Here is a 13119-nt window from a genome sequence, read left to right on the forward strand (position 1 = left end):
AAAATGAACTCAGTGCAACAGATGCGTCTTCCCGGTACGTTAAAAAAATTGTTGAAGGCCTTCGGGTCTAGATTATAACAAAGTCAGAAGAGCCGAAGACGTGTGAGGCAAGAAGCTCTTCTAAAGATGAGAATGAAACGTCTTGCCTTCTTTGCAAAGAAACATACTCGTCAGCAATAAAATCAGATGAGCGAATGAAGCATTAAAATTGTGAGAAGTGAGCCCATGAGGATTATATAGGGTGGAGAGAAGATGATTTGAATGAGTTCGGCGTGTCCCATGCCTCACATGGAAAATGTAACACTGCCAGTGTTACCCCACAGAGAATCTGCTTTTACCATAAGATATGGGATATAACCGTGTTTTGCACAGGGCTAAGTTATATTAAATATTATTTAAACCATCAAAATTTAGTCCTCATAGTTCATGCATTTTGTTCAAGCCTTGTTTATCTTTCACTGACATAAATTTTAAGTCCCAACAGTGAAAATTGTCATTGATATATAGCTTTTCAGTAGCTACCCGGTTATAAGAGAATTTACCCTACATGTGTACGCTTTGTCATTAAGTCGAAACACAAAGCTGTTAACCTATTTTTGTGCAGGATGTACTGACAGTCTCTCTTCGGAGTAGTGTACCGACTGCGTAGCAACGTCGGTTGACGGGTGAAGAGTTGCTTTCAGGTTAAGTGTTGTGTTATTGTACATGATTATGAAAGCGAAAGGAAGCAAGGAAGGAGTTTAGAAGCTAGCACGTATAGTACGTCTCCCATACGGCAGCAGTAGGGTCGCTTAATATTCCCTACAGGCGAAGGGATAATCACAATAGTGTTATATTCCCTCATTTCATGAAGCTGTGCGGACCGTATGCAGATCTTTGAATTTTGTCCCTTAGCGACGACAACGGCCAAAATGACCCCAAATGATACCAAGCGACGCAGCTGACCCTCCGTTGTGATTAGTTTCCACAGTTCACGTGCACAAATGCCCTCTATCTTGTGCATTGATAGCGTTAACAATTGTTGTTGTTGTGGTATTCAGTCCTGAGACTGGTTTGATGCAGCTCTCCATGCTACTCTATCCTGTGCAAGCTTCTTCATCTCCCAGTACCTACTGCAACCTACATCCTTCTGAATCTGCTTAGTGTATTCATCTCTTGGTCTCCCTCTACGATTTTTACCCTCCACGCTGCCCTCCAATGCTAAATTTGTGATCCCTTGATGCCTCAAAACATGTCCTACCAACCGATCCCTTCTTCTAGTCAAGTTGTGCCACAAACTTCTCTTCTCCCCAATCCTATTCAATATCTCCTCATTAGTTATGTGATCTACCCACCTTATCTTCAGCATTCTTCTGTAGCACCACATTTCGAAAGCTTCTATTCTCTTCTTGTCCAAACTGGTTATCGTCCATGTTTCACTTCCATACATGGCCACACTCCATACAAATACTTTCAGAAACGACTTCCTGACACTTAAATCTATACTCGATGTTAACAAATTTCTCTTCTTCAGAAACGATTTCCTTGCCATTGCCAGTCTGCATTTTATATCCTCTCTACTTCGACCATCATCAGTTATTTTGCTCCCCAAATAGCAAAACTCCTTTACTACTTTAAGTGTCTCATTTCCTAATCTAATTCCCTCAGCATCACCCGATTTAATTCGACTACATTCCATTATCCTCATTTTGCTTTTGTAGATGTTCATCTTATATCCTCCTTTCAAGACACTGTCCATTCCGTTCAACTGCTCTTCCAAGTCCTTTGCTGTCTCTGACAGAATTACAATGTCAGCGGCGAGCCTCAAAGTTTTTACTTCTTCTCCATGAATTTTAATACCTACTCCGAATTTTTCTTTTGTTTCCTTTACTGCTTGCTCAATATACAGATTGAATAACATCGGGGAGAGGCTACAACCCTGTCTCACTCCTTTCCCAACCACTGCTTCCCTTTCATGCCCCTCGACTCTTATAACTGCCATCTGGTTTCTGTACAAATTGTAAATAGCCTTTCGCTCCCTGTATTTTACCCCTGCCACCTTTAGAATGTGAAAGAGAGTATTCGAGTCAACATTGTCAAAAGCTTTCTCTAAGTCTACAAATGCTAGAAACGTAGGTTTGCCTTTTCTTAATCTTTCTTCTAAGATAAGTCGTAAGGTTAGTATTGCCTCACGTGTTCCAACATTTCTACGGAATCCAAACTGATCTTCCCCGAGGTCCGCTTCTACCAGTTTTTCCATTCGTCTGTAAAGAATTCGCGTTAGTGTTTTGCAGCTGTGACTTATTAAACTGATAGTTCGGTAATTATCCATCTGTCAACACCTGCTTCTTCACATATTCAAAGGTCGGTATCCATGGACGGTTGTGAATATGAAAAGAAAGCCAATTATTTCCATGATAGCTTCATTTTCTCTTCAGAAGCGACAGCCGAAGGAGTGCAGACACACGTCGTTTATTTGATGTAAAAAAACCAAGAACTGGTTAACGTTTTGCGCAGTAACAAAGCAGTGTCCCATATGTACGAATTTAAATCCCGAGGGAGGCCGCTTTCAGTACAGTTAACACAGTTAACCCTGTGGTCTCCTACAGCCGCTTCCGGAAAAATGAAAAAAAACCGTGATTTGGCGTGATAGTGACTTGTTAATGTACACAAGGATTCTGTTTAATTTGTACATACAGTGGCAGAGGAATATAAGGTCTTGTACTTTCGTTAGTAAACTGTTATGCAGGTCTCATTTGCAGTACGACTCATGTAATAGCGGCATTCCGTTGCATTTAGCTATTATCATGTCGGACACGACCGAAACAAGATCTTCCACCTGATTCATGACGTAAATAATGTCCTACAAATACTGCCAGCAAAAAATCAAAAGCGTGGAACCTGAATTTGACAATTCTATGCAGTTTTTAAACGCTTTTTGCACTTCAGAAGTGAAATACAATGGTGCGCCGTTCTGTTGCAAAAAACATCCTATTTCGATTGTGGGTAAAGGAACAAGAACAGCTTGTCTACATATAAACTACACGTAGCGATATTCCAACAAATAAAATGGGTTCTAAAATATTTTTTCACTTAATTTCAGGAAATTTACGGATAAATTCAGCAGCCTCATTTGATTGATCCAAAGGGCAAAAATGGTAGATGTGGTGATTTACAATTCTGTCGCCGCGAAAGGCAGAATCTGTGAAAATCAGATTCATTATGAAAGTTTCGCCCCTATTACTCTTCCAGATCCAAACATTTGCAAATGCTATATGTTTAGAACAACAAGATTCTTTGAGTTAGTATTTTTTTAAATTCTGAATGCGTGTAGTCACAATTTCTTTCGCATAACTTCACGGGCAGCTAATTTCGGGAAACCAGTTTTTAAATTAATGACTGTCACTCTCTTCAACAATGTCGTGTGTCTGTCCTTAAATTCACTAATTATTTCTTTGTTATGTCTCGGATAGGTACTACTGTACCAAAACTTACGCCGACTTCAAACAACATTCACATCTACTTCAAACAAACCAGAGACACGATACGACTTTTTTTACGGGCACTGTACTGTAACATCCTACAAGCGTCACTAGCACAGCCAACAAAAATTTCACAATATCTCCTCATAACACGAAAGTACACATACTCCTATACACATCGCACCACAAGTTATTACCGCCCCGAATGTTTTGTTTTTCGGAAACCATGTACAAATTTACCACAATATGTTTCGATATATAATTGTTTAATTCCTTGTCTGTTATGCAGTGAGCATGTGCCGCTGTGTTGTTCATTATATTCGCTTCGAACAGAGTCGGCAGTCTTATTTATATACCAGATGGTGCTGGGAGGGGCCCGAAATCCTATTTCCAGGACGTGAACTACCTCGTCGTCAGCATTTAGAATACAGCTCATGACCTGTGTCCTTTTCCCCTCGGATAAACGACCGAGAAGGTTCGTCCAATCCAGATTACCAACAGTCAATGAGTTGCAGAATGCAGCTGACACATTTTGACCAAAGTCCCACTGCAGTTGGTACTAGAATCTCACGGTTTATTCTAGGAGAGTATAAACTTTGCCGACAGTGCTAATGCGCACGTTAAACTTTAGTTTTGTGTATAGTTACATTACGTTACCAACACCTTAATCGAACGCTAAAAAGGTGATCCCCAAGTATTCTCAAGCATGTGGTATATGTTGATTAAAATTTAATCCTTTTGCAAGTTTATTCTGAGCGCAGAAAAAAAAACATTCCTGTAGTCGAAAATGTTAATACGTGACGATTATTGGATTTGTCTGACATTACTGGAGCTTTTCAGGTGGAGATCGCAACACGTATTCGCAAAGGACGTGCACTTGCAGCTTATCACTATCTCGAACTTCGAGAAATGTCGTATCTTTGGCATGAGGGAGATAGGAATATTATATCGACAGATCGAACAGACAATGAGCTGCAGGGCGCTGAATACAGAACGGATGGCGACGAGATGGACTCAGGACAACAGAATGACAAGAAGAGCAGGCACATATAATTTCAGTAAGGCATCACCACGATCACGGGACAATTGGAGATTGTTCGACTGGTTATGGTGAACAGACGAAGGCCAACAGTTGAAATCCGTGAGAGATTGCAGGCAGGGTGGCATCACGAACTGTCGGGAACACTTTACCGGAAGCTAGTTTGAGATGTCGAGGTGCCACGCGCCGTTTACCTCTGACACAATACCATAGATTACAGTGACTTGCGTGATACAGAACCATGGAGAACTGGCTGTGGTGTTCAGCGATTGGTCTTGTTCTGTACGTGGATAATGCAAGACCCAACATTACTGTTCACACGACAGATTCCTTGAAGAACATACGGATCCTTGACTAGGCAGCACTGTCCCTGGTTTGTTACATCCTAGAGCCTGTCTAGAATGCGATGGGAGGGCATATATTGTGAGCTCTTAGATTTGCTCGGCGTGAATGATTAATGGTGAACTTCTGGTTTTGTGTACACATAAGAGCGAAACTAGCAGCATCTGAAGAAGACGACCGGGTCGGTCCTCAAAATATTGAGCACAAAATAGAAGCAACGACTCGACTGAATATCCAGAAGACCACGATTAAGACGTATACCTCTAATGCCAGCTTCAGCTAGCAGCCTTCATGATTACAGCGCCTGTGTCATATATGACAAGATTACGTTTAGAGGCAGCTTGCTTCCGTGTTGGAATGAATGCAAGTGTGTACTCCTAAATCTAAAGGTTTTTTTGTGGTGTGTTTCTGGGTGATGATATCAGGCAACGTACATGAAACGTTCAAACACGTGCAGTTTCGACAAAGACTGAGAATATCTGCCACGTAGGCAAAATGCAGCTATTTAATCATCATAATAACGTCAGTATTGCACTGTGATGTTTTGCAGGGTTACCTGCTGTAACTCTCACGATGAAAAAAGAGAGAGTAGCTAAAAAGGTTTTTGAATTTTGGAGAATTTAGAAAATTGCTGATGTAGCATCTTTCCGAAACCTAAACGTCTGGAAGCTGGAATGCGTCATAATGTCCACCGTAGGAATTAAATATGAAAAGCATTGTTGAACAGAGTAGCTACAATGTATTACAACTTCCACTCTGAATGGTTTGATAAAATTAATTAGATTACCTGCTTCCCTGTTTGTCAGGCCCCGACTGATAATGGCGCGCAGATAAGTTTGGTGACGGCGGAGCATGGTCGTTTTAAATACAACGCAACTGATAATTTGTATTGCGTTGACTTACATGAATGGGACTTCATATAATGAATTTAGACTACAAACGTTCGACTTTTCTGTGGTGTACAAACCTGCATGTAATGGCGCGTGGTCGGCGCACAAATTGACACGTCACCAAACTGATCTCCTTCCAGCGTCAATTATACTGAAACAGACAAACTTTTTCATATTATTATTGACAAAAAGTAACAACAGTGACGTCAAATGAGACATAGTCAAACGTAGTAATTACGATTATCATTACCAAGACTCTTAGGTGTAATTATAAGCATGCTTACATGCTAAGCTGCTACAAGAGAGAGAGAACCGTAAGAGAAGTGACAAAAGATAGAACGCAAATCGTGACTCTCTTATTTACAAAGGTATATTGTAATTCAGTGTCTTGAAAGAAGGATATAAGATGAACATCAACAAAAGCAAAACGAGGATAATGGAATGTAGTGGAATTAAGTCGGTGATGCTGAGGAAATTAGATTAGGAAATGAGACACTTAAAGTAGTAAAGGAGTTTTACTATTTGGGGAGCAAAATAACTGATGATGGTCGAAGTAGAGAGGATATAAAATGTAGACTGGCAATGGCAAGGAAAGCATTTCTGAAGAAGAGAAATTTGTTAACATCGAGTATAGATTTATGTGTCAGGAAGTCGTTTCTGAAAGTATTTGTATGGAGTGTAGCCATGTATGGAAGTGAAACATGGACGATAAATAGTTTGGACAAGAAGAGAATAGAAGGTTTCGAAATGTGGTGCTACAGAAGAATGCTGAAGATTAGATGGGTAGAACACATAAATAATGAAGAGGTATTGAATAGAATTGGGGAGAAGAGAAATTTGTGGCACAACTTGATTAGAAGAAGGGATCGGTTGATAGGACATATTCGGAGGCATCAAGGGATCACCAATTTAGTATTGGAGGGCAGCGTGGAGGGTAAAAATCGCAGAGGGAGACCAAGAGATGAATACACTAAGCAGACTCAGAAGGAAGTTGTTTGTAGTAGGTACTGGGAGATGAAGGAGCTTGCACAGGATAGAGCAGCATGGAGAGCTGCATCAAACCAGTCTCAGGACTGAAGACCACAACAACAACAACATTGTAATTCACATGAGTGATAGCTGTATTAATTTGTAGCAACATCTTAGGTTCACTTTGATATCGAAATTTTTGGTACACCATTCGAAAAAGTTGTTTTGTTTCATGGTCTGTAATACAGATACTTCCCTATGGGACAGTCGTGCTAATGAAGAGTAGAAAATATGGCCAAGTAGTACGCCTAATTTTGGAGGGAGAAACGTACTACCTGATTATCTGATGGCTTCCAAATGAAATATTACTGTTTCCACTTCACGTAACACTTGGAATGATGAAACAATTTATTAATGTCTACCAAAAGATGGTGATATCTACAAGTATGTAACAAATACGTTTCCGAGACTTTTCGTCGGCGCCGACAGTCGGAAACTAATGAAAGACGAAACATCTGAAGATAAAATTAAACACATCAAAAGATTAACTTGGATACCTTTTACTGAAGTTCATATGTTTCTCTGTAGCTAAAAAGGCATTGATTAAAGGAATAGTGTAAAAAACGTACTGTATAACTTCAAAGTGTGCGTCTGTGAGCTTGAAGCTGCACTTCTTTCTCTGACTCCCATGCCAGCTATTCTTCAGAAAATCTATATGAGTGAGTGAGAATCAGAGAGAAAGGTCCCAGCAACAAATTAAACAAACGGTTAAGTAGGCATCACGGTCGACGAGATGTCAGCATGACAGTTGACTTTCGCTGGACAATGCGCAGCGCATCACGCAATAAACGAAAGAAAAATTTCGAAATGGAGTATTGAGGGGGAAAAGAAGAGCCACGAAGGTTTGTATTAGTACTGTAGAACTTGATTATAATGTTTGGTGCACTTTAATTCAGAATTTTTTTTTTAAGTTTTTAAGTACAAGTGATAAGTATGGATTTTCTGAATCTTTAGCATTTCTTTGTGAAAAGATTTACGTGACAGAGAGAAACTCTAGACGTTTCTGAACTTAGCATACAGAAACACCTTAGAATCGCCTAAGGTGATTTTAAAAATTTGCAAAGTATAAATTTGTAAGCCTTAGTAATTTAATACTTTGTATTTCCTTCAGTGTATTATCAATCCGCTTCTCATAGCTAAATTTGTTGCATCATAATTGCCCATAGATCATCAAACTTGTCGGAAATATTCATCAGGGAATTGCTATCTAATTACATTCTCTACAAAGTAATTAAAATGAGTATACTCGAGTTTGCAATACTCCAAGCTTGAACAGTTCGTAGTTGATCAGGACGTAGGACAGCAGCTCTGTGCGATGCAACTGGAACTCAATCTTCAGCGGCTATTTTGGTCGGTGCAAATGCTTCTCTGCTTTCGTTATCAGCTGCTGCAAGCAGAGCTGAACTGGCCTGGAATAGACGCGCACGTGCTCACTTTCAAATGACGAGGGGAAATGCCAAATGTTCTGAGTGACATTTTTTGACAAAACGCGTTTTCTGTGCTATTGTCTCAGTACCCTTTTGCACTTCCCTAAACTGCCGTATTTCTGTACTTGTATTAACACAAATGAAACGTAGTGCCCCCGTATTAATAGCAATTGAACCTTTTATACAGTTATGGGATGAGGAGGATAATTCTGTGGTATCAGAATATCTTCTCAATTTTTTCGATGTTATTGCTGTTGTGGAGTGGTCCGAAGACTGGTTTGATGCAGTTCTTCATGCCACTTTATCCGGTGCAAGCCTCTTCATCTCAGAATAACTAGAGCAACCTACATCATCTGAATCTGCTTACTGTATTCATCTCTTGGTATCTCTCCTCAATTTTTACCTCCAAAACTTCCCTCGAATACTAAACTGGTGATCCCTTGATGTCCCAGAGTGTGTCCTACCATCTGATCCCTTCTTATAGTCAAGATGGGCCACAAATTTCTTGGCTCTCCAGTTCTGCTCAGTACTTTCTCATTAGTTACAGAAAATACTTCCTAACACTAAACCTGTTTTCGATGTTAACGGATTTTCCTTTTTCAGAAACGCTTTTCTTGCCTGTGCCAGTCTACATTTTATATCCTCTCTACTTCGGCCATCACCGGTTATTTTACTGCCCAAATAGCAAAATTCATCTACTACTTTTAGTGTCTCGTTTCATTTCTAACTCCCTCAGCATTACCTGATTTAATTTGACTAAATTACATTCCCCTTGGTTGGATTTTATTCATATTCATCTTATATCCTCCTTTCAAGACTCTGTCATTCCGTTCATCTGCTTTTAAGTTCTTTGCTGTGTCTGAAAGAATACAATGTCATCGCGAAATTTCAAAATTTTTGCTTTCTCTCCATGAACTTCACTTCGATTTCCAAATTTACCCTTCGTTTCCTTTACTGCCTGTATAATGTGCAGATCGAATAACATCTGGGGTAGGCTACTAACTTCCCTTCTAGACCACTGATTCCCTTTCATTCCCTTCGACTCGTATAACTGCTGTTTGGTTTCTGTACAAAATGTAAATAACCTTTCACTATCTGAAGTTTAACCCTGCTACCTTCGGAATTCAAACAGAGAATTCCAGCAAACCTTCTCAAATGCTTTCTCTCAGTCTACAAATGCTATAAACGTATTTGACAGGTAACAGTAGATGTACTATCGGGTACTGAACCAATATTTTGGTGACAAACAAACCTGTTGGTATAACATCCGCAACTGAGTATCGTACTTGACATGAAGATCACCGCTTCAGATGTAAGGCATTCTTTTTTTCTATTCACGACCAATTTCGGGCTAACAAATGCCTATCTTCAGATGCAATTAGTCGCGTGCTGCGACCCTGAGAGCCACGAGACTGGGTATAGCGGAGGTGACCACCACAAGCGAGCGCAGAGCATTCTTCTGTTGTAAGGCTAGTTTTCTGTTCGTTTTGGAACCGGTCGTGACTTTATAAAATAAAAACTTTACAAATGAAGCGGTGATTTATCATGTCCATTAAAATGTTACGGTGTCTGTAAAGTACAGCTGTGGTTACGTAAATCAGAAATGATCGCTAGCGTAAGTAGGCAAAGTGATTCTAGTAAATACAGGTCGAGTCAGAATGAAAGGTAGCTTTTAGGGGTGATAGTATTAGTGATCATGAATGAAAAATGTCATGTGGACATATGTCCTGTTCCGAATGGTTTCCCAATAAAACACATTGAATTTACGTTGTTATTTATTATCAATAGTATTCAGACACTACCATTGCTTATAAAGCTCGACAGTAGTGTAGAGGAAGTTGAGACGAACAATTTGATACAGGACACTTGTCTATCATGTCGGGAAACAACCTCATATTGGTCTACAAAAACTATCTAACCTACAGCGCACGAACGTCGCGCGAGATTTTTAATGTTCTCTCGCTCTCTTCGCGCAAACTACTAGTCCCAGAGAAAAAATGAACAGCACTTTTTTGCGAAAAACAGCACACGATAATGGATTCCTTCCTGAAAGATTATTAAGATATTATGAATCCCCTTGTTACTGTACTCAAAAATCGTCAGCCTAAGGGCCTGATACGAGAAATCGTTGACTTCCCTCCAAGCACCCGAGAGCAGCACAAAAAGATAGTAGTGGATGCATTGTGCAAGATAAAGATGGCGGGAATAACAAGGAAAGAACGCTCTGACAGGAAAACTCCAGAATGAGAATTTTTCATTGGACAAAAAGTTTTGCTTAAAATGTTTCGTCTCTCCTACAAACAGAATCATCTGCGTCTCAAATCCTTTACTGTCTACGGTGGACCAGTACGCGTCAAAAGAATTGCCCACCACAATGCTGGTACCGATCGAGGTGACGCTGCGGTTAGCACACTGGACTCGCATTCGGGAGGACGACGGTTCAAACCCGCGTCCGGCCATCCTAATTTAGGTTTTTCGTGATTTACCTAAATCGCTTCAGGCAAATTCAAGGATGGTTCCTTTGAAAGGGCACGGCCTACTTCCTTCCCCATACTGCCCTAATCCGACGGGACCGATGATCTCGCTGTTTGGTCCCCTCCGCCAAATCAACCAACCAACCAACAATGCTGTTGAACTTGAAACATTAAAATCTAGGAAGTCAATCGGCGTCCAACATGTCAGCCCCATAAAACATTTCATAGAGAGAGAGTGAAGGTATTAGATTGTATTTTTTGCTGTTATGGTAGACTGAGTAGTTTTAAGGTACGTTGTAGCGTAAGTTAGTGTTCAACAAACTTGTATGGGATCATAAAATTTGTTTTTGAGGTTTCTTCTTAGAGCATTATGGATGAGCGTGTGTAAAGGTGCCATTAATAAATTGCGTATTTGTCCAGTGTATTAAATTCAGCACAGTAGTTATGAACTGGGGCTTACTAGGTTGTCCATTGTGCATAGAGAAAAGAAACAGTCATGTCGCAGAAATCAGAATCAGACGTCATTGTTGTTACTTTTCTGGAAAGATGACTCAGGAAAGTGAGCTGGACCGTTACATTCTACTCACATTGCGTGTTACATGAGGGAATTTGTTGCTCTGTTCCACGTTCCGTATTCCAAACTGTTTAGGTCCAACACTTCGCAGTATGTGTACAAGGCGATTGCTCCGTCGCTCTCTCTCTCTCGCTATACACGTCGTTTGTCACACACTGAGTGAAGGGCGCCATTAGTTCTGATTCCACGAAACGAAGGGCGAAGAAATAGGCCGACCAAGAGGAGGAATACGGCAGTTTGGTTCCCATGGAAGGAGCAGCATTAATGTAGTGCACAAATGAAATCCGTAATGCATGTAATGTCGGATCAGTGTATTTTATCTTATTGAATTAGAAATGTGAAGCATTTTGTTGAAGTAGCTTTGTGAGTTTTAGAGAAAAAAGGGAGGAAGCTATGATGAGGAAATCGTCAACTTATAGAATGTTCATATGTGTGTGAAATCTTATGGGGCTTAACTGCTAAAGTCATCAGTCCCTAACCTTACACACTACTTAACCTAAATTATCCTAAGGACAAACACACACACCCGTGCCCGAGGGAGGACTGGAACCTCCGTCGGGACCAGCCACACAGTCCATGACTGCAGCGCCTCAGACCGCTCGGCTAATCCCGCACGGCGTCAACTTATAGACAAATGGACACTTCAGTGAGGTAATTTCAGGACAGTCAACTCAACGCACAACATACATCCACTTTAGTCGGTAACTATGCACTGAAAGATAAGAGGTAGGGGTAGAATGTAGACCAGAGCCTTCGAGACAGCATGACGTGTGTGTCTACAATTTTTTTTTGTGCCCTATCTTGTTCGCAGAAGGACTAAGCCAATCATCCAGGCATCCCCAAGGAACATAACGATGAGTTGGCGAACAGAGGAGAAACCTGTGTAATTGGGATCCCAGCTAGTACACTGCTGGCCATTAAAATTGCTACACCAAGAAGAAATGCGGATGATAAACGGTTATTCATTGGACAAATATATTATACTAGAACTGACATGTGATTACATTTTCACGCACTTTGGGTGCATAGATCCTGAGAAATCAGTACCCAGAACAACCACCTCTGGCCATAATAACGGCCTTGATACACCTGGGCATTGAGTCAAACAGAGCTTGGATGGCGTGTACAGGTACAGCTGCCCATGCAGCTTCAACACGATACCACAGTTCATCAAGAGTAGCCAGTTGCTCGGCCACCATTGAGCATACGTTTTCAATTGGTGAGAGATCTGGAGAATGTGCTGGCCAGGGCAGCAGTCCAACATTTTCTGTATCCAGAAAGGCCCGTACAGGACCTGCATCATGCGGTCGTGCATTATCCTGCTGAAAAGTAGGGGTTCGCAGGGATCGAATGAAGGGTAGAGCCACGGGTCGTAACACATCTCAAATGTAGCGGCCACTGTTCAAAGTGCCGTCAATGCGAACAAGAGGTGACGGAGACGTGTAACCAATGGCACCCTATACCATCACGCCGGGTGATACGCCAGTATGGCGATGACGAATACACGCTTCCAATGTGCGTTCACTGTGATGTAGCCAAACACGAATGCGACCATCATGATGCTGTAAACAGAACCTGGATTCGTCCGAAAAAATGACGTTTTGCCATTCGTGCACCCAGGTTCGTCACTGAGTACACCATCGCAGGCGCTCCTGTCTGTGATGCAGCATCAAGGGTAACCGCAGCCAAGGTCTCCGAGCTGATAGTCCATACTGCTGCAAACGTCGTCGAACTGTTCGTGCAGATGGTTGTTGTCTTGCAAACGTCCCCATCTGTTGACTCAGGAATCGAGACGTGACTGCACGATCCGTTACAGCCATGCGGATAAGATGCCTGTCATCTCGACTGCTAGTGATACGAGGCCGTTGGGATCCAGCACGGCG

This window comes from Schistocerca piceifrons, chromosome 3 (assembly GCF_021461385.2).
Source record: "Schistocerca piceifrons isolate TAMUIC-IGC-003096 chromosome 3, iqSchPice1.1, whole genome shotgun sequence".
Classification (NCBI taxonomy): Eukaryota; Metazoa; Arthropoda; class Insecta; order Orthoptera; family Acrididae; genus Schistocerca; species Schistocerca piceifrons.